This window comes from Euprymna scolopes, chromosome 20 (genome assembly GCF_053919585.1).
Source record: "Euprymna scolopes isolate OS-2025 chromosome 20, ASM5391958v1, whole genome shotgun sequence".
Lineage (NCBI taxonomy): Eukaryota > Metazoa > Mollusca > Cephalopoda > Sepiida > Sepiolidae > Euprymna > Euprymna scolopes.
Window position 1 is genome coordinate 14,309,526 of NC_136501.1, and position 23,418 is coordinate 14,332,943.

Sequence of the window (23,418 nt, forward strand, 5' to 3'; positions counted from 1 at the left end):
ATTTTTTTTTTTTTTACTTATTTAGTCAGTTTGTGTGTTTTTTTTTTAATTGTTTTTGTGAAAGGTGAGTTTTTTTTCAAAACTTTTGTTTTGTTTCTTTTTAATTTTTTTAAAGTATTATAAATTTCACTAACATGCTGGAGAAATGTTTAATAATTTGGTATTTTTTTTAGATTAGGTCCACCTCCACAATTTTCCTTTCAATGACGACATTTATAGGTTTCCGAGTATGCTGAACACGCAAATTGCATTGAAATTTTGCGGAAATAAATAGTTGTATTATGCATTGTATTCTTCGGCGGCCATCTTTTTACGTGCACACGCGCCATAAACAAATACACACACGTAAAAAAGATGGCCGCCAAAGATTACAATGCATAATACAACTTTTTATATCTTGATAACTACTTATTTCTGCAAAATTTCGATGCGATTTTCGTATTCAGCATAGTCGAAAACCATTTCAAGTCGTCATTTAAAAGAAAATTGAGGAGGTGGACCTAATCTAAAAATTTACCAATAATTTTTAATCCCGTACGCCTCCCGATGCATTGCTTCGTCAACATGCGACCATTTTATATCTCCCGAAGACACTTCCGTATTTAGAAAAAAAAAAATAAATAAATAAATAAAAAGTGACCGATTTACCAGAACGTGGTAACTAAAAAGTGAGTATCCCTTTCAAATGTTGAAATGATTTTTTTTTTTCAATTTTTTTTCATAATCTGGTTAGTGTTCAATCAATAATAATCCAGTGAAAAAATTTCAAAAAACCTATCAGTATAGAAACTCCACCACGTAAGTAAATAAATAAAAAATCTTACGTGCGCATGCGTTAGCCTTGACTAGGGGGGTACTAAGGGAACGACCATTAAATAATTCTGCGGGTCGCCATGGAACTCAACGCCCAAGGAGTATCAAAATAGTTTTCATGATCTGAAGAAATTTTTTTTCCGAAAAGTGGGTGATCACTTTTCCATCTAAATTTAACTTAAAATGAGCACCCACTTTCTGGCCACCTGAGGAAGGGGCATTTATTTTCGTGTTTATTGGCTTAAAGGTTTTTTTTATAAGGCAGTTTGGTACGCGAATGCATATTTAACAGTTTTCGTTTATGCTCACGCATAGCATAAACAAAGGCTACGTCTGTGAAATGGAAAATAGTCCCAGAGTTCAGGGGTTAATACCATGCAAAAGAAATCAAACAAAAAGACTTTTAAGCCAAGAAACACACAGAAAGAAAAAAAAAATAGCATCCATTTTTTTTCTATCGAATTCATTTGCTGTTTTTATTGAAAACTATTTTCCCCCGGATTTTTGATATAATTTTCCATTAAGGGCTGTGCGTCTCACGTTCGTAAATAACAAAAATTTTTTTTGTAGATTTTGGTGTGCTAAAAACGAATCTGCAAACCGTTTCCGTCACAAAAAAATAGTTTTTATGATATGAAGAAATTACTTTTTCGAAAAAGTGGCGATCACTTTTCCATGTAAATTTAACTTAAAATGAGCACCCACTTTCTAGCCACCTGAGAGAGGGGGGATTTTTTCCCATGTTTATTGGCTAAACAGCTTTCGTTTATGCTTACGCATAGCGTAAACGAAGGCTACGGCTGTTAAATGGAAAATAGTCCCAGAGTTCAGGGGTTATTACCATGCAAAAGAAATCAAACAAAAAACTTTTTAGCCAAGAAACAGAAAAATGCCGCTCTCTCAGGTGGCCAGAAAGTGGGTGCTCATTCTAAGTTAAATTTACATTGAAAAGTGATCACACACTTTTCGAAAAAGTAATTTGATGAATGTCATGAAAACTTTTTTTTTGCTACGTAAACGGTTTGCAGATTCGTTTTTAGCACACCGAAATCTACAATAAAATATTTCGTTATATATGAACGTGAAATGGGCCTTAAAGTAAAATAATACCGGATTTTTTTGAGCAGATTTGTCGTTTAGTTGTACAAATATCCTCACACCAGGTAATCACTAAAAGGGACTTTTAAAAGTCGTCACCTGTATCGAGCAAAAGTTTAAAACCACCGATTATATGCCAGCCTACCTCATGGTAACATATATTGAGTGAGTTCCTAACAGTATTTTTAGTTTAAACTCATTTTCCCAAAATTTCCCCAAACTTAACATGTTCGATACAGTCTGCCGCCATTTGTATTTTTCAAATATACCGATAAACATTGAATGTTTTTGAACCGATTATACATTACATAAAAACACTAAAATCTTATCCAGTTAGGTAGAACACTTACTTTTCTTGCCTTTGATAACATTTATTTGTTATATATATATTTTTTGACAACTTCTTTGTATCTGTGTTTAGTAATATAAACCCTTTTCATTTAATGTAACATTTAGTCGGCTCGAAAAACAGTGTTTATTGGTGTATTTGAAAGCTACAAATGGTGGTGGACACTGTTGATTACTTTAAGTTAGAGAAAGTGAGTTAAAACTAAAAAAACTATACAAAATACTGTCAGAAACCTATCCATTATGCCAGCCTATGTCATGGTAACATATGTTCGGTGAGTTTCAGACACTGTTTTGTATAGTTTTTAGTTTTCAACTTACTTTCCCAAACTTAACGTATTCAACAGAATTCGCGACCATTTCTGTTTTTTGAGCCAATTAAACATTTTACATTACATAAAAACACTAAACAATTATCCAATTAGGTAGAAACGTAAATTATCTTACCTTTGCTTTCATTTATTTGTTTTTGGACGACTTTTTCGAATCTGTGTATAGTAACCCCCCCTCCCCCCACCATCAACCAAATATTAATTACTAAATCACATTTTTTAAAACAACAACAACAAAAAAAAGCATTTAGCGTTTCAACATTTTTGCTACGTTCGGCTTCATCCACTGATTGTTGGTCAAGTCCAAAACATGAATGATTGACAGAAACTCTCGAGGATCCAGATCAAATTCTGCAAGAGCACCATTTTTTTCAGTTTCGCCTTCTTTTTCACTTTTTGCAGTGGATTGCTGTACTAATATAAGAAACATGCATTTTCTCTTTTATTAAATTTTTCCATTACACCAAATTGAGCCACTGCAACGCGTGGCAGGGTACAGCTAGTATATATATATATATATATAATATAAAGCTGGATGTGTGTGTGTAGGGGGGTGTCTGGCAACGAATAGGCTCCTATATGGTAGACTATTTTAAAATCTGATAACATATAATGATAGAAGATGTATCGAGACACAGGAATGGGAATGTTTGATCCTGCAGAACGGTGGTTCATTAAAATTGTGGGGTCTGCGTTCGTGCCTGAACCACAAAGTATGGAAATAAAAAAGTTAAAATTAAAAAAAAAACGTTTAAAAGTGTTTTTGATATAGATTTACATAAGAATACTTTGATAAGTGTGTTTTAACTCAAATAGGGATGGTATAATAAAATTGTGGGGTCTGCGTTTGCGCCTGGCCTCCATAGAATGGAAATAGGCATAAACTTTAATAAAGACATTTCATATCTATCTGCGTAAGTATACTTTGATAATGATGTTTCAGTTTGAAGAAATATGGTATAATAAAATTATGGGGTGTTCGTTCGCGCCTGACCTCCATAGAGTGGAAATATATCACAAAGTTTAACAAGGTTTTTTAATATAGATCCACAGAATATTGTGATAAGTGTTTCAGTGTGAACAGGTATGGTATAATAAATTATGGGGTTTATCTATTTTATTTTTACTTTCATCATATTTTGCTTTTTTCCAAGGAATTCTGCCTTTTGGATCATTTTGGACCATTTGGAATTGTTGGATTGGAAATTTTTAATTCGACCGTGTTTGGATTTTACCATTCTTGGATTTTTTACCCTTAATCGGACTATCCATTCATGTGAAATCTTTTTATCATTTTTCTTTTACCTCCTATTCCCCTTACCTCACGCTTTTTTTTAACCAAGTAAGATCTGTGACTTACTTATAGTTTCATTAGATACTTTTACATGCAAAATCCGATCCCGCATTTTGCTAATTCCTGCCCTCTGATGAGAAGGAGAGTATTTCTTCGAAATTCTGTGGATTAAGGATCCACTTATCTTGTGCTTCCTTTTTAAAATTAAATATGTTTTTAACTCTTTTTCAATATGTTTTTAACATGTTTTATTAATCATTTGTTTATATATATATATATATATATATATATATATATATATATATATATACACATATATATATATATATATATATATATATATATATATATATATATATATAGTCTTGTGAAGCTTTGAGTAATTTTTTAAGCGAAAAAATTGTACTTAGTATCCCAAGGAATTTATTCCTCGGAACTAAGTTCAACATATTGTAGACATATTAAAACATACAATCTTAATCTGCTGTATCGTTATTTTCATGGCAAGTGTTCGTCTGAGCTTCAACCTATGGTCCCCCCTCACCAAACTGTCATGAAAAACACTCGTCTAACCAAAACCACTATCAATAATTTCCCACGCTCTTTATCTGTGTCTAAACCTAAACGTAGATTCCATGAACAAAGCTTCTTTCTTAGAACTGTACGCCTGTGGAACTCTCTTCCGTTTGCCTGCTTTCCAGCTGACTAAAATTTGATTGTCTTCAAGTCCAACATAAACAAGTTTTTGATGAACCGTCTCCTAAGTAATCCAATTTAAAAAAATTTCCGCTACTTATGATTACTATGCTATAATCCCATAACTAATGTATACCCATTAACCCTTATCCTCGAGTGGCTTCCTGGCCTTGATAAGTTGTAACTCCTTTGTAAAAAAAAATATATATATATTACATAATTTTAAAATATAGTGAAATAAAACCAAAGCAATATTCCAAAGGAAATAAAATGAATTTTCCCAAATAAAAGTTAATACGATTTAACTACGTTTACCATCGGGTTAGGGTTAGGGTTAGGGTCAGTAACTGAGAAATTCGACAAGCGATTAGCTCAAAAGTATAAAAATGCTATATCGCTTTCAACGTACGTGTTGTGTTCTCTACGAAACCGTTAATGACGTCCCCCCCTATTACCATAACAATAATGTATTTTATCAATTTAAATGTAGTTGCAGTGTTAACTACGTGGATTGAATGACGTTAAGATTGTATAGTAGAGTCCAACAACACATATATGTAAACTGATGTAAAAACCTGCGTCCTACTGTATGCTCTATCCTGTGGCAGTCATCTGTACCATCTAAGATTAGCAGTAATACTAAAAAGTGTGGTTGGTTCTACACAAAGCCTTCACCACTATAAACAAATCATCCGTGTGGATTTCCAAATGCCTTAGTTGTTGTGGCGGAACCTCATATGTAGAAATCGACGGGAAAGTCCATTTTATATATACAGGGTGTCCGTAAAGTTACTATACAGTCTTATTGTTTTATTGTATTATATTTGAATTAATAGTTAATATTTATTTTTTTTACAGGTTTATTTAATCAAGCATGCCACGTCAGACTGCATAGTAACTTTACAGACACCATATATATATATATATATATATATATATATATATATATATATATATATGTATATGTATATATATGTGGCAATTAAGCTACACAGAATATTCCGCGTTTCATTCACGCTAGGATTCGTCAAGCATAACTTACTACCTAGCTCTACCTATGTATTGAGCACTGTTGAAGTAAATACTTAAAGTTTACGCATTTTATGCGTAAACTTTAATATATATATGTTGTTTTTAAAAGATAATTTTTAAAATATAATATATGCCACTCCCCATTTGGGGGTACCAAATTGGTCAAAAGGACAATTATTCCCAACTGTCATTTAGGCAAAAATGCACTTTCGCATAAATAATTGAATTCATTCAAAACGTATCGAAAAAACAAAACCAAATAAAATAACCCTAACCCACACACACACACACATACATACATACATATATATATATGATTAGTTTTTTTGGAAAAAGAATTCCAGCAGAGTGTTCAATTAAAAGGAAAATCCAAATTTTAAGAGCGTATTTATATTTTGTGTACAGAAAGTTGTTAGTTGAGACAGATCATTGGTACCGTCGGTTTCAAGCCCGATAATAAGGCCCGTTTAAGGTATCCTTATCAAGCTCTCTTCAGCCAATATTCGTCTTTCAAATGTTTTTGAAAGGTTCCAAGAAGCAAATTAAATAGAGACGAATATTGGCTGAAGAGAGCTTGATAAGGATACCTTAAATGGGCCTTATTATCGGGCTTGAAACCGACGGTACCAATGATCTGTCTCAACAAACAACTTTCTGTACACAAAATATACATATATATATATATATATATATATATATATATATATATATATATATATATATTCCCAAGCATTAGTTCTTCCTTTGAGGGTAGTAAAGTATATGTTCCTTCGTCATATCATCTTCTTGGACATTACCTTCTTCTTTAAAGAGAGGAGGGAGTCAGTGTAGTATATATCCGTTCATCATAAATAGTATATCGTATATTTCAAAATAAGTATTGGGGAAATAACTAATTTCTCTCTATGCATGCACAAAACTATCAAATATGTGTGTCCATAGACTGCACATATTTGGTAGTAAGATATCACTTTGATTAACTTGGACGACATGCTGTCTATGGGGGAGTGATTGCATGGTTGTGACTATCATCCGGCCATTTTCCAGGACAGTTTATAATTTGAGTTGTTGCATGGATGTAGCGGAAGGCAATTAATTACGAAGGGAACATGTTGAATATATGATTAATGAGATTTAAATCTGGTAGGCAGAGGTGATCACGGGTGGGGGGGGTATGAAAGGGATACATTGGAATACTTGGAAGTTAGGCTGAGCGTTTTGGAACCAGTTTAGTGGGGGGGGTCTGATTAGCTTAATAAATGACGTCACATACTATGGAAACGATGAAAATGTTATTGAATCTCTTGTTATTCTATTATAGTGTAATACCACTGCAAAAATATATAGACCTGCAATCTCTCCCCAGGTATGGGTGGGCTCCCTTGACTGTGCTAGAAAATTACTCATACCTGACTCTATCCTATATCTTTATAAAACAACTATTCACCCATGCATAGGGTATTGTTGCCACATCTGGATTAAGGCATCTCACTCTTAAACAAGGTCTAAAATCACCCAAATTCCAACCTCTGCCACATCATCGCAATGTTGCATCCTAGTGCTTATTTTAATAGCATTTTAATGGAATGTGCTCAAAGTCATAGCACTTGTGCCCCCCTCAACATAAATACCTTCGACTAACTTAACAAGCAACAAAATCCCACCCTTCCACTGCAGAGAGACTAAATGCTGGAAAGCCTGCTACTTTAATAGTTTCTTCCCTCAAAATACTAGATTTAGAACTTCCTTCCCGGTTCCCTGCTTCCTTGACTGTACTGACATGGAGAAGTTCAAGTGTAATGTGAACAAATATCTCGCTGCTCAACTCCCTACATAGTATCCCTGTATATATGGTCCCAAATAGTAACCACTCCTTACATCCAAGAGTCAATGTGCCTTGTTTGGGGTGAATAACAGTAAAAAAAGAAGAAAAACATCACGCAATAAATCTTGGACATGCTATAAATGGCACTACTAAAAAAAAATATATATATGATTTTTATAAAATACTTACTTTCATATATCAATAGAGTAGACCAGTTTTAGTATCAGTTTAAAAATTACAATTATTTAAGTGTAGCTACTGTTGAAAGTTTTTAAAACAGTGGAAAAATCAGAATTTCATGCATTTATTTCTGATGTGAAAAATACTATTCAAACACATCATGGATTGATAAATATTATTCGAATAGCGTTTCCACCAAAAACAAAGATTAAGAAGTAGTATGCTGATTGTAATCGCGACTGTATAGACATTAATGATACTGAAGACTCAGATCACCAAAATTCGGTTGTTGTCTCAGAAAAAAAAAGCGTTTACAAATTCGTTTTGGTCGATCATAAATTGAAGTTGTGTGAACAGAAGAATTGAAGACATTTAAATATAGTGTATTTATTATCTTGCATAGATATTTATCAGTGAGAAAGCTGTGTTCAAAGTGGGTCCTGCATTTGCTTGCAGTCAATCAGAAACAATACTGATTCAAGGCGATGTTTATAGCTGTTTCGATGCAATACGAATGAGTTTTGTGTCAACATGTGACGCAATGGATGAAACGTGGATCACCACTTAACTTCAGAGCCAAACCAGTTGAGTGGACAGCAGCAGGATAATGCCGTCCAAAGCGACCAAAGAAGCAAACATCAGCAGGCAAGGTTTTGGCCTCCGTATTTGGGAAATGTGCAATGTATTTTATTTGATTGCTTTGAGAAAGGAAGAATAATGATAGCAAATATTAAATATCATTATTAGTGCATGTGAAGGAAGAAATCGGCAAAAAAATTTAAAAAAAAAAATAAAAAAAAAAAGAAACAGAAACAAAAACAAAAAAAAAAAACAAAAAAAAAAGAAACAAAAAAACAAAAAAGAAACAAAAAAACAAAAACAAAAAAACAAAACTAAAAAAGAAAAAAAGAAACAAAAAAAAGCACCATAAATGAATATAAACGAAAGTATCACAAATTGCAACGATAGCAAAACTACATTTTAAATTGCTTCCATGCCAACCCTATCCTCAACATCTGCCCCCTAGTAACTACTGTCTGTTTTCAGGTCTCAAAGAAATGCACATGGAAAAGACATTCAGCTTCAATTAAGAAGTTTTGTTATTTATCTCCCTCCCATAGTGAAAAGATGTGATACAAGGGTCGGAAAATAGGATTTGAAAAGCCAGTACGCTAGAGGAAGAGCATTCTGACCTATAAAAAATGTTTGTGTAGCCCTGTCGGCATTCCTCAGTAAGCATGCCTCAGGCAATAATAATTATAATAATAATAAGTTCTTCTCAAAGGAAGAAGGCAAAGCCTGGGAGGGTGGATCTCCTAGAACTGTACAGAACCAAAGACATACCTCAGTACGCTGGGAACAATGGGCGAAACTCTGTCAGTTTTGGTGCTAAGGAAAAAAATCCTGGGAATAAGATCAGTGTTTTCAGACCAGAGAGAATTCATTCTACAAAAACACACTGAATTTTAAAGAGGCATTGGGATCAGTTTCCTGCGAGGATGAAACATTCTGTTGACGTTTGCTCAAAAGTTATTATTTCACTAGTTAGGCCATATTGAATGATATCTTAAAGTAATAACCGTAGTGAATGATATCTTAAAGTAATAAACATAGCGAATGATATCTTAAAGTAATAACTATATTGAAAGTATATCTTAAAGTAATAAACATAGTGAATGATATCTTAAAGTAATAACCATATTGAAAGTATATCTTAAAGTAATAACCATATTGAATGATATCTTAAAGTAATAACCATATTGAATGATATCTTAAAGTAATAAACATATTGAATGATATCTTAAAGTAATAAACTGCTTTAATGCTTATTAGATATGGAGGGTGTTTTTTTACCAGAGGGTCACCGCTTATGAAGGTCCAAAGGCCACTCGAGGATATGGGTTAATGAGTGTTGGACAGATGTTGCATTGTTTGTACCAAATCGACGTATGTTGCGTAAAGGTACTAAACCAACGTATATTGTTTAGTGGTGGGGTACCAAATCAACATATGTGATGGAGGGGTTCATATATAAATGTCGTATGATTGTGTGTGACGTGTTACTAATGTCTGTAGTGGGCTTCTTCACTATTTGAACCACATGTTCTTATCTATATATATGTATAACTGTCTATTTCACGGCTGGTGAAAATTTTGTCTAGGTGTGGATGCGTGTGCATGTATCAACATACATTTCGACATACCTTTTCAACTGTGTCATGGTCGTCTGTCTTTTGATAGGCCTGGGAATTTCATCTGCTCTTGGATGGAGCTGGGACCTATTGGACCAACGTTTTAAACGATCCAAGATGATGATTGGTTTTATATAGTTTTTATTTCACTTCTCAGGTGTCGATCGCAGAAGAAATGGAAAGTGAATATCTCTGCTTGTGGGTTGCTCTTAGTCTCCATTTCAATTAATGTCGTGTGATTGTGTGTGACGTGTTACTAATGTCTATAGTGGGCTTCTTCACTATCTGAATCATATGTTCTTATCTATCTATCTATCTATCTATCTATATATATATATATAGATATATATATATATATATAGACTTATATGTAATATACTGAGTTCGTGTAATTCAGTAAATGTTCATATACCAATAGGTTTTAAGCCAAAAATGGTTGACTTAAGGATTAAGCTACAAAATTATCACATTTCATAATTGGGCATTGATATACTGTGTGTGCAAAATCAAGACTTCAAGACAAGGTGTTGATGGCAACAAAAAGTGTATTTCATTTTACGTTACAATTATTTCAATGTCTAGTTCGACAATTTCAAGCATTATATCGTTTGAAAATTTTCAAAAACTAGCATTTCTTCAGACTTTATGAATAAACACACTTTGGGCAATGTAGCATTTTTTGAATAGAAACCGTAACCACAACCAAGGCAAATGTTTCTCGCATGCTTTTCCCGTTAGGGATTCCTCCCCCCCTCCCGCCTTTTTTTCTTTCTATTCAAAAAATGCTACATTGCCTAAAGCGTGTTTATTCATAAAATCTGAAGAAATGCTGGTTTTTGAAAATTTTCAAACGATATAACGCTTGAAATTGTCGAACTAGACATTGAAACAATTGTGACGTAAAATGAAATACACTTTTTGTTGCCATCAACACCTTGTCTTGAAGTCTTGATTTTGCACACACAGTATATATATATATATATATATATATATATATGCATAACTATCTATTTCACGGTCCATGATAATTTCGTCTAGGTGCTGATATGTGTGTGTGTGTGTCAGGCATAATTACATAAACATACATTTGACGACATACCTGTTTTTCTGCTGTCGTTTCTCTGGGAGTTCTTCAACCAAATCTCCGGGAAAAGGATTCTGTGTAAACATAGACATTTCAAAGAGACACAAAGACGTTGTGTATTTTTATATTTTTATTTCTCTCAGATAATCGACATTAGCAGAGGAGTGATTGACGATCTTTGCTTGGGTAGTTAAGTCTTACATGTCCCACATCTGAGACCCCACCTCTCGAGAGAGGAGAAACCTTTCAGACCATCTTTTTCTGTTGACGTCCCTAATCCAACTCAACTATTTTCCCAGCTAACCAGAACACATGACAGACACGTACTTCTAATGAGCTGGTCAGATCTCTTCCGGTGCAACTTGGGCAGTTTACACCTCGGTATGTTTTTTATATACGATATAATCACATTTAACACACCGGTTCCCGTCATATCACCAAAGTTAAGCAACGATGAGCCTGCCCAATACCAGATGGGTGACCATTTCAGACTTCCAGGTGTTGTATATAGTCTTTGCTTATCTTGGCGCTGTTTCCAGTCGTCCTGGACGTTTCCTTGCCACTGGACTCAAGCAGTGCCGATTCAGGAGAGGTGTGGTTGGAGATTATGCAACTCTTGCCACATAATTACACACACAGCTGCCCTTACAGGGGGTATCCTTTGTCTTTTGAGACTGAATGGAGGCATCGATGCTTTTGACAACTTTATCAAAATATAACTTCACATCTCATCTCTTATTTACTTCACCAGTTAGAAAGATAGATCGATAATTAGATAGATAGATACAAAGATAGATATATAGATACAAAGATAGATCGATAGATAAATAAATAACAGTTAATTTTTCTTCTGCTACACAACTATATAACCCAGACACTTAAGACAATATTATGATGATCAGTAATAGTGAAACTTGGATAGTTTTATTATCAAAGAGGATGGTTCAACAAGAATTTATTGACATTAGACTTGAAAAATATATTATAGTCAGCTGGAAAGCAGCTCTGCAATATTGTATTCCACAGACGGATAGTTCTAGGAAAGAAACTTTGCTCATGGAACTTTCGTTTAGTTTCAGGCACAGATAGAGAGTATGGGAAATTATTGACAGTTGTTTTAGATAGACGAGTGTTTGTTGTGAATGTTTTGTAAAAGAGACGATTGAATCTCAGTTGAGCACCTGCAATGAAAATATTGGGTTAGGGTTAGGGTGGGAGACATGTCGTTTTGCTAGTAGAAATAGTTTATTTCAAGAATCTTTAATATATAGATGTTCTGCAACAAGATTATATGTATGGTCATCTATTGTTTTCCAGCAGTTTCGACCGTTTTTTTTTTCTTTTTATAGTTCTAGGTAAAAAAATAAAATTGCATCTTCTGATGAGGCGTAATCTGGGGAGCTTGGAGGAAAACTCACACCTTATTTACCTGTAATGGTTTGGTCAGGTTTTTCATCATCATCCAAATGATGTCATCCACAAAGTCATTGAGCCAGCCTCTCCCCAGAGTTGCATACAAACAATTTCATCTTTTTTTTTATGTGTTTATCAAATTTGGAAACTGTTTCATATCATCAACCAGATGATAATGATGATGCTGATAATCTCCCTGTTTTAAGAATAAGATTCGCCCCAAGAGTTGTGTTTGGAGGTGATGGTAGCTCAGTGGTTAACGGTACGGACTGAAACCCCATGGTGCATCAAGTTTGAATCCAGTTCATTCCACAGAAACACTTTCACTTAGGGATATTGGCAACCTATCACACGACCCCTCTCATAAGTATCCGATGTCTTTCTGGGAATAATTCTAACTAGAAAGATATCAGGGGAGGGGAGGACCAATGCCATCAACTAAATGAATGAATGAAAACTTGTATTTTTTTTTCACCCTAAACAAAGCATGGTGTCACTATGATGTAGAGGAGTACTATCTGGGACATGATTGCAGGGATACTATGTAGGGAGTTGAGCAGCAAGATGTCTGTTTACATTACACTTGAACTTCTGCATGTTAGTACGGTTGGGAAAGCAGAAACCCGAAAGGAAATTCTGAAGTCTAGCACATAATATCCCTACAACTACTGTCCCTGATCGTAGCCCTCTACATCAAAGTGGCATGGGCCTTGTTTGGGGCGAAAATGGAATAAAAAAAAACAAGTTCTGGGGAAGAAACTGTTAGAGTAGAAGGCTTTCTGGTATCTGGGGATCTCTACTGTGTAGGGGTGGGATTTTACTGCTTGTCGGGTTCGGGTATTTACGTCAACTGGGTACAAGGGCTTGTAGTGTGTCGGCGCATATACCATTAAAATACTTGTGAAACAGGCAGAGGAATGCCATCGATAGGACAGTGGTTGAAGCCTAGATGACAGTTTGGGATCTATCAGGTTGGCGACTCTCTTTTGAACCCTGTCCAGGAGTGAGAGACTAGTAACAGATGCACCAGGCAAAATGTGACAACAATACTCCATGCATTGGAGAATTGTGGCCTTGAAGAGGTACAGGATACTTTCAGCCATAAATAACTTTCTAGCACGGTAGAGAGAGCCCATCTTCCTCACAGCAGCAGTAACAATGCCCTTGATATATCTGTTCCAACTCATGTTCCCTGTGAATGTTAAGCCAAGGAGTTTGAAAAAAGTACTTTCGGGTAATGTATCATTAGCCATAACTATTGGTTGCTGAGAAGGTTTCTTGTAATTATTGAAGGAAAGAAACTCGAATGAAGAGCAACGAACACAGTAGAGATGCACCTCCGCTTTAATATTAAAGCTTTCAGTAAATGTGTTGTTCATTCTAACAAAAACTTTGGAGATTTCTGTAAAGTGATTGAACAACCTTCAATCATGAATTTAATTGTTAAATATCATAACGTTTGAATTTGATCAATAAAAGATATAATTATATTGTAGCCGTGATGTTGCTGTAAGGCTGTTAAACCTGATCAAGTCAGCAACCTAAGAAAACTTAAGATATTCAATCACTACAGTTTACGTCATATCCTTCGATTCCGTTTGTAAAAGTTCATCTCACATTCCGCTGTTTGGTCTCACTGCAATGTACCCCTTCTACAAGCTTTCCTCATGAAATGTCTTCGCTGCTTTGGTCACATTCTTTGTCGTCATCTAGATGTTGTCATACATAAAGTCATTGAACCAGCATCTCTTCAGGGTTGGATAAAAACGAAGCAGAGGTCAGCTAAGAACAGTGAAACATGATACTAAGTTAATTCTGAGCCCTTGCCTCTATTGGGTTCGCCACTAGAACCGGGAGGTGACGGTGGTCTAGTGATTAATAACACAGACTGACGACCTGGTTATTCCAAGTTCGAATCCAGTTCGTTCCACAAAAATCACTTTAAATTATTGGCAACCTTCACATGGTTCCTCCTGTAAATACCCAACGTCTTTCTAGAAAGAATTCTGACTAAAAAATACCATGGAAATTAATGCCAACAATAGAAACTTCGGATTCATACAATATAATGATAATGACCCCCGGAACAATGATTGGCTAATTCTTGTATCTGCTACTACGATGGGCATTCATTTAGGATGCAGAAAATTCTCTGGATGTTCTCAGCCCAACTGCTCCAGAGTGAAAACCGAAACAAGTAATTCTCTTAGGTCCACTCTAACTAAAAACATCAACATCTGTCGAAGCCTCATCTATGGGATGAATAGAAACTATCATTTACATATATGGCATAATATTGTTAGCACACCGGTTCTGATTAGATCAGCAAAGTTAAGCAACCTTAAGTCTGATCAATTCTAAATGAGTGACCATTTGGGAATACCAGGGGCTGTATGTAATTTTTACTTATCTTGGCATTGTTTCCGCTCGTCCTGAACTTCTCCTTGCAACTGGAATCAGACAATGTCGATTTAAGGGAGGTGTGGTTGGAATTACGCAACCCTTGCTTTACAATAACATGAGGATATATTTATAGGGGATATCCGTTGTTTCTCAAGGTATGATCATTTGCAGACTATTTGTTTATAAAATATAGAACTCCAAAAACAAATGAATGTACAAACCAATTGTTCTGTCTAGCGTTCAATAGATTCCCTAGTATTTATCTCCCTTTGTAGGCTATTTTTGCTTAGGGATTTCCTTCAGACCAGCTCACTGGCTGATACTCCTGGTGTCCGTCCCTGATTGCTTTAGCTGTCTTCTTCAGCGGATTTCATGGTATAATTTTCTATCCTTTTAAATATCTGGATAATTTTTTAGAAGCACTTTATTTTCTTTCTTCTCTTTTATGATGGATTTAAATTATATTGTATTTGTTACTTAGATTAATTTGTTTATTTTTCATTTCTCGGAATTATTTTATGCACAAATGTTTTCTATTCTGTAAGTTTATTAAATCTACGACACCCTTTAAGGTTTTAGTAAACTCTTCGTCTTCATTTTGTATTTACACATTTCTGAATCAATATTTTTATTCTTTTCCAGTTTCACCTTTGTCGATGACATGTGTAAAATATACCATACCCCTGAGTGTTGATTGTCAATAAGAATTTCGGTTGAAGGTTTACTCACATTTCCAGGTTATACAGGCACCCCGAATTGAGTACATCAAACGTATAAAGAAAATGTATAGTTGCCGGCATGAAATGATCTAACGAGGGTTGATTTGCCGTAGAAGCCAGCAATCAACTAATCCGAATTCTTGCGTGATACCGCAGCAGCCATACGTGTTCTCATCAACTGGAATAATCACACATGTTAACCAATTCCTTATTATATAACCTATTTATCTGGTTGTAAGAATACGTTCTTTGATGTAAATTTTTATCTACATTCTACACGACTTCTTAACTTATTACATTGCACATTTCCGGTCTACGATTGGAGGAAGGAAAAAATTATGCAATGTTTTACCTTTTTGCTCGTCTTTTGGCATTTTTCAGTTTATCTCGTCATAAAGTTATGTAGATGCAGGTCTTTATTATTGTAATGGACACCATTCAGACTCCTATAACCATTGTACACTTATAAAGCTTCGAACCTTTTTGCTTGCTTTATTATTGTATGTTTCTTTTTTACTTACCATTACCTATATTTATATATGCCTTACATTTCTTTCCTTCATCGCTTTTTATCTGACAGCTAGACACCAGTTAAGCTTTACACCTTTCATTTTTAGTCATACATTTTTTTTTCTTATCTTTTTTGTTTATCTTCGTTTCTTATCCTATATGCCATGCTATGTTCGGTGCGGCAATAGCTGTCTTGTAGGAATTGATGGACAATAAAATCTATTCCCTTTATGTTCTTCGTGTAAAGAGAAAGTTTTTGTCTTATTTTTATTTTTTGCTTACACACATCTTTTCATATCTTTCGAGATAAGTCTTTTCACCAATTTCGGACCATTTCCTGTAAAAAAGATGGAAAAATAATAGAAACATCAATTATCAGATATTTTTCCATGTTACCTCATCTCTCATTTCATCCTTCTTGAACGATACATATATTCTAATCGTTATAAGGATTATGATTGTACGTATATATATATATATATATATATATATATATATATATATATAACTATTTAATTTACTCACATAAAATTAATATACGAAAGTATAGATTTATGCGTAAACTTTAAGTATTTACTTCAAAAGTGCTCAATACATAGGTAGAGCTAGTTAGTAATTTCTAAAATATATATGGCGATTAAGCTACACTGAATATTCAGCGTTTCATCCACTCTAGGACTCCTCGGGCTTATGCGCGAATTCGCGCATAAGCCCGAGGAGTCCTAGAGTGGATGAAACGCCGAATATTCAGTGTAGCTTAATCGCCATATATATTTTAGAAATTAATAAATATATATATATATATATATATATATATATATATATATATATATATATATATATATATATATATATATCGCTCTCTCTTTGTTTATAAACAAAGCGGTTAGAGCACTGTAAAAGTGGTGGACAAATGTTTGTTTAACTAGGCATTTGGCGATTGAATTTGGAGATTAGAACTGCCGACTATCAACACTTTTAATGCATCCAAAACCAAGCTTCTATCTTTACATCATCAAGGCTCTGATCCTCATCTGGCATCAATTGAAATGGATGGCTCTCGTCTTGGAGAGGCTCCATGTTTTGACAAGCTTCTGGCTTCTGTGTTTGACCTTTACTCCTGATCTGAAATGGAACACGTACATTAAATCTGTTGCCAGGGAGGCTGGGAAAATGGTGGGATCCTTCTACCGCTCCAGAAGATAGCTCACTACTGATGCAATTCTCTATCTGTATAAAAGCCAAGTACGTCCAAGGATGAAGTACTGCTGCCACATCTGGGCAGGAGCTGCTAAAAACAGCCTATCCTGCCTTGACAGTGTACAAAATAGACTTCGTGCTTTAGTGCGGGATGTCCTTTTCTCTTCCGTGCAACCTCTCTCCCACAGAAGAGACGTTGCGAGCCTGTCTTTGTTTTATCGCTATTTCCATGGCAGGTGCTCGTCTGCGCTCCAATCTCTCGTCCCTCCTAGCCAATCTTTCACGAGAAACACCTGTCTGGCTGAAACTACTGTCAACAATTTTCCCCACTCTTTATCTGTGCCTAAATCAAAACGTAGATTCCATGAGCAAAGCTTCTTTCTTAGAACTGCACGCCAGTGGAACTCTCTGCTACTTGCCTGTTTCCCACCTTACTATAACTTGGACGTCTTCAAGTCCAACATAAACAAACTCCTTACAACCGCCCCCTTAAGTAAGACACTCTATCAAAACCCCCAATACTATCTCATTGATTACTGTACACGCAATAACCCTTATCCCTGAGTGGCCTTCGGGCCTTGATAAGTGGTGACCTCCATGTAAAAAAAAAACCCAAAAAAACTAGATGGTTGTAAGTTCAATCCCTGGCTAAAGATGGGTGCTAGTCTAGCCGCACCGATGAGCTGTGATAGAGCGAAACAATACTGATGGCTCTCTCTCTCTCTCTCTCTCTCTATATATATATATATATATATATATATATATATATATATATATATATATATATATATACATACATCCTTGATACTATATATATATAAAAAATGTTTGTCTGAACGAAAAGCGCTTTGGGTATATTTTAACGATCGTTTTTTAATCGACTTATTTATTTTATTTAATTGTACATATAACTTGCCCCATTATATATATATATATATATATATATATATATATATATATATATATATATATATATATATATATATATATTTTTTTTTTTTTCTTTTCCTCACCCCGGTTTCCATTTTTTAGTTGATTGAATTTACGATATGGTTCACTTTTTTATAATATATATATATATATATATATATATATATATATATATATATATATATATATATATATATATATATATATATATATATATATATATATATATATATATATATATATATATATATCCTCGAAACAATGTTTCATGGTAAACAACTAATGATCCTTAAAATAACATTAGGACTATGTTGAATTTGAGAAAGCAAGTTAATTAAGCGATTGCAGGAGATTAAATGACTTAATAACAAAATAATTTCCTAATGAAAATAAAACTCTTTTTTCTCTCTCTCTCTCTCTCTCTCTCTCTCTCTCTCTCTCTCTCTCTCTCTCTCTCTCTCTCTCTCTCTTCATTGCTTTAAATACAAAAATAACGTTTTAAAAAAGCTTCTTATATATCGCTAAAAAGTAACAACAACAGATCTTATATATATATAAATTTGTTCACTGTTTTTGGGAAAGAATTCCACCAAAGTGCTCGATTACAAAGAAAACATTTTCAATACAAGACCTTAATATTTATTTATTTAAAACTGCACAGAAAGTCAGAAAAACATTGAAACCGACGGTACCAATGTTTTTCTGACCTTCTGTACAGTTTTAAATAAATTTATATATCTATAAACGTGAAAATGTGTGTGTGTGTGTGTCTGTCTGTCTGTATACACTTCTCTACCAATTAACTCTGTCAATTTTCGGTCTACAGGCTCGAGATTTGACATAAGGGGTACTGAGATTTGAGAAAATGTTTTTAATCGCTTTTAGGACGGAAATTTGGCTGTTCAGGCGTCAAAATTCAAATTTTGAAAACTCTACCAAACTCCTCTGCCAATTTTGGGTCTAAACACTTGAAATTTTAGATATAGGTTACTTAAACATGAATCTAACTTTATAATTTGATTTGAGCCCAAAGCAATGAATATTAAGGGGTCATAATTGGGGTCAAAGTTTTAAAAAAATTGACCTCTGCGGTCTCTACCAAATTACTCAACTAGTTTCTGGTCTAAACATTTGAAATTTTACATAAAGGGTATTCAGACATGCAGCAAGCTTATTAATCATTTTTTTTGTTGTTGTTGAAAATTTGGCTTCCAAGGGGTCAAAGTTCAAAAGATTTTACCTTTGCGGTCTCTAGCAAACTATTAAGCCAATTTTGCGTCTAAACACTTGAAATTTTAGATATAGGTTACTTGGATATGGGTCAAACACTTTAATTTGAGCCCAAAACAATAAATAATACGGGGTCAAAATTGGAGTCAAATTTTAAAAAGTTTGATGTCCGCGGTCACTACCAACTTTTTTCTATGGTAGTTAAGGAAGCCTATTATATAGAAGGCATTACCAAACATATTCACACTTTTTAATATATACATATGCACATAAAGTTATGAACAGTACATAGGGGCCGAGCAAAGCCGGGCTGAACTGCTAGTATATATATATATTGCAATCATGAAGGGAATAATTTTATAATTCATGATTAAAAATAAAATGACTTTTAAAATAAAGAAAAAGGAGTGAAGAAGAGGAAAGAAAATTAAAGCGAGGAGTCAGACAACCGGTTTCGCCCTCGCTATCTCAAAGCTGTATCGAGTTATGGTGGAGAAAAAGAGAAAACGATTAAAATAAAGCAACGTTATATTTTGGAGACCATTCACGTTCGGTTGAGAAGTCCTTCTCTCTGTAAGCAGACGAAATGACTTTTAGGTTTGAGCTTGATTAGTCTCTAGGATCTTCGAAAAATATAACGTTGCTTTATTTTAATCGTTTTCCTTCTTTTTTCACTACTATATATTGGGTAAAATATAATAATCAATAGAGAATTGCATCGATGGGAAGCCATCAGGGATCTCATCAGAGATGTCCCATGCGGAAATATATTTTCTCTTCCTGCTAAACAATGCACAAATGAGACCACTGAAATTGAAGCACACGGAAATTCTACAGCAACCCCCACTCTCCCAAATGGTTTACTTCTACTTGTGTAGCGGCCATTGCTCAAAGGCAGCATGCGTACCGCAGATTCAACCGACATAAATCCAGTTCAAACAGACAGAAGTATATAGAAGCTAGAAGTAATTGTAAGAGAGGAATAGTGACAGCTAAGACAGAATACACTGAAACCAGCAGAAAACGCATCGAAGCACAGAAATAAGGAAACCATGATTTATGGAAAATCTACAACAGTGTAGTAAATAATGGGCAGTCACCGATTCGGCGTAGTAGTGAAAAAAGAAGGAAAACGATTAAAATAAAGCAACGTTATATTTTCATGAGGTTGCTTGTAAATAATGGGCAGTCAACGATTCCCCCACTATCAAACAATCATGAGGTTGCTTGCACGGCAACCGACAAGGCTAATTTGCTTGCCAGTTGGTTTGCCTCAAACTCCACATTGGATCCGGCACACCACTCCCTCCTTGACTTTCCTTTGCAAACAGACGCCACACTAGATGATTTGAAAATCACCCCTTCTCAGGTACATGGTATCATAAAAAACCTACATACCTCAAAAGCATGTGGACCCGATCTCATCCTGGCTGTGCTATTAAAAAATTAAAATGCTCCGCTGAGGTTGCTCCAGTTCTCTCCAAACTTTTCAACAAATGTCTTAACGAATCTTGCTCTCCTGACTAATGGAAAACCGCTTCTGTGGTACCAGTTTTCAAGAATTCTTGCGAAAGAACTGACCAATTAAATTATTGCCCCATTAGCCTTCTCCTGCTTTCCGCCAAAATATTTTAGTCCTTAATCAATCAAGCTCTAGTCCATCACCTTACAGCTGTAAAACTCCTGACTGACAAACAATATGGATTTAAGCAAGCCCATTCCACAACAGATATCCTAACTGTAATCTCTGAACGTATATACTGTTCATTAGACAAAGCAGGGGAGGGTAGTGCAGTAGCCCTCGATATATCTAAGGCTTTTGACAGAGTATGGCACGATGGTCTTCTAAGGAAAATTAGATTATATGGTATCACTGGAAGAATACATAATGTAATTAAATCCTTCTTAAGTAAGAGAAATATTCAGGTTGTCCTTGACGGTCGTACATCTAAACAATATGATATAAATGCGGGAGTATCTCAGGGTTCTATCCTTGAACCTTTATTATTTCTAATATTCATAAATGATAAAATTGTTTCAGAGATGGGTATATTTGCTAATGACACCATGCTCTATAACAGGCACGAGGGGAAAACAAATGAACACATATCTAAGGAAATGGCAGAAACACTAGAGGATGACCTCAAATCTGTAGTGGAATGGGGACAAAAATAGATGGTCACATTCAATACTGCCAAGACTAAGCTTGTTTCCTTCAATAATTAGAAGAAACCTTCTCTACCACCAATAGCAATGGCCAAGAACATATTACCCGAATGTATTTCCTTAAATCTCCTCGGTCTAATGTTTACAGGGAACATGAACTGGAAGGCTGCTGCAAAGAAGGTGGGATTTCTCTACCGTGCTAGAAAACTACTTACGCCTGAAAGTATCCTGTACCTGTATGGAGTACTGCTGTCACATTTGGGCTGGTGCATCCGCTATTTGTTTCTCACTACTGGACAGGGTTCAAAAGAGTATCGTCAATCTGATAGTTCCTGAACTGCCATCGGTGAAATGTTGCATCCCTCTGCCTGTTCTACAAGTACTCTAATGGTGAATGCTCTGACGAACTACAAGCACTTGTACCCCCTAGGCATGAATACTCCCGACAAACCCGACAAGCAGCTAAATCCCACCCCTTCACAGTAGAGATCCCTAGGTGTAAGAAGGCCTCCTACTCCAATAGTTTCTTCTCCAGAACTGCTAGACTTTGGAACTCCCTTCCGGGATTCTGCTTTCCCAACTGTACAAAAAGTCAAGTGTAATGTGAACAGAAGTCAAGTGTATGCAGAAGTCAAGTGTAATGTGAACAGACATCTTGCTACTCAACTCCCTTCATAATATGCTTGCAACTTATGTCCCCGATAGTAGCCCCCTACTTCAAAGTGGCACTGTGCCTTGTTTAGGGTGAAAATTGAATAAAAATTGGATCTATATTAATAAATACAAAATCAGCCTAAACTATATTTCATATTTAAGCATATTTTACGACCGGTAATGCCAAGTGGCCTACTAGTATATATATATATATATATATATATATATATATATATATATATATATATATATATACACCTTGAGATACGAATGCATTAAGATATGATTTTTGTAAATATGGCAATGCATTGTATCTATATTTACACCCTAAGATACAATTATTTTTAGATATAATTTCAAAAATCGTACAATGCCCCAAAATTTAATAAAAAAACAAAACCCTCATTAAAAATAATAAACAAAAGGAAGAACTAAAACAGTGCAAAACACAAAGCAAGAAATGCGTTTGTGTGTGTGTGTGTGTGTGTGTGTGTGTGTGTGTGTGTGTCTATATGCAGTCTCAGCCTCTCTCTTTGCCTCATCCCAGCTCACCTTTGTCAGCCACTCATCCACATCTCCATGGAAAGTTGGTTAAAATTTTATTCTCAATATTTTTATTTACCCTCTCTGTTATATTAAGACTTGAATATTAAGCATTCAGTAAGCTTATTCAACGTTTTTAAATGTGTATAATCTTGCCTCTTTTTAGTTACCATATTGTGTGTGGGAAAGATGTGTGTCTGTGGTTGTGTACACATGATAACCTTGATAACCTTGCTTCTCTTTCTCCTAGTTTGCATACATCCCGTATTCTAACACTCGCCTAGGCGGTGAGTGCAACTGTATTTCTTTTATTATTATTTTTATTAACATTTATAATTCTATATCAATTTCCGTGTCACTACTTTTGTATTTGTCTTTCTTTAGTGATTGTTAAGTAATAAGCAAGGAAAGATAGTGTGTGTGTGTGTGTGTGTGTGTGTGTGTGTGTAATAGATTACACTATGCTGTCTCAACCCTCTTCCCCTACCTCCTCCTCCTAACTCACCTTCATTAGCCGCTCATCGCTATTTCCATTGTAAGTTATAATTTTATTTATTTTTTTAATCATCTTTTGTTATATTAAGAAATTCTATATTATATATCATACATTATATATATTAAGCTCATTCAGCGTTTTTAATTGTGTATAATTTTGCCTGTTTTTAGTTACCATATCGTGTGTGTGTGTATGTGTGTGTGTGTGTGTGTGTGTGTGTGTGTGTGTGTGTGTGTGTAAACCTTGCTTCTCTCTCTCCC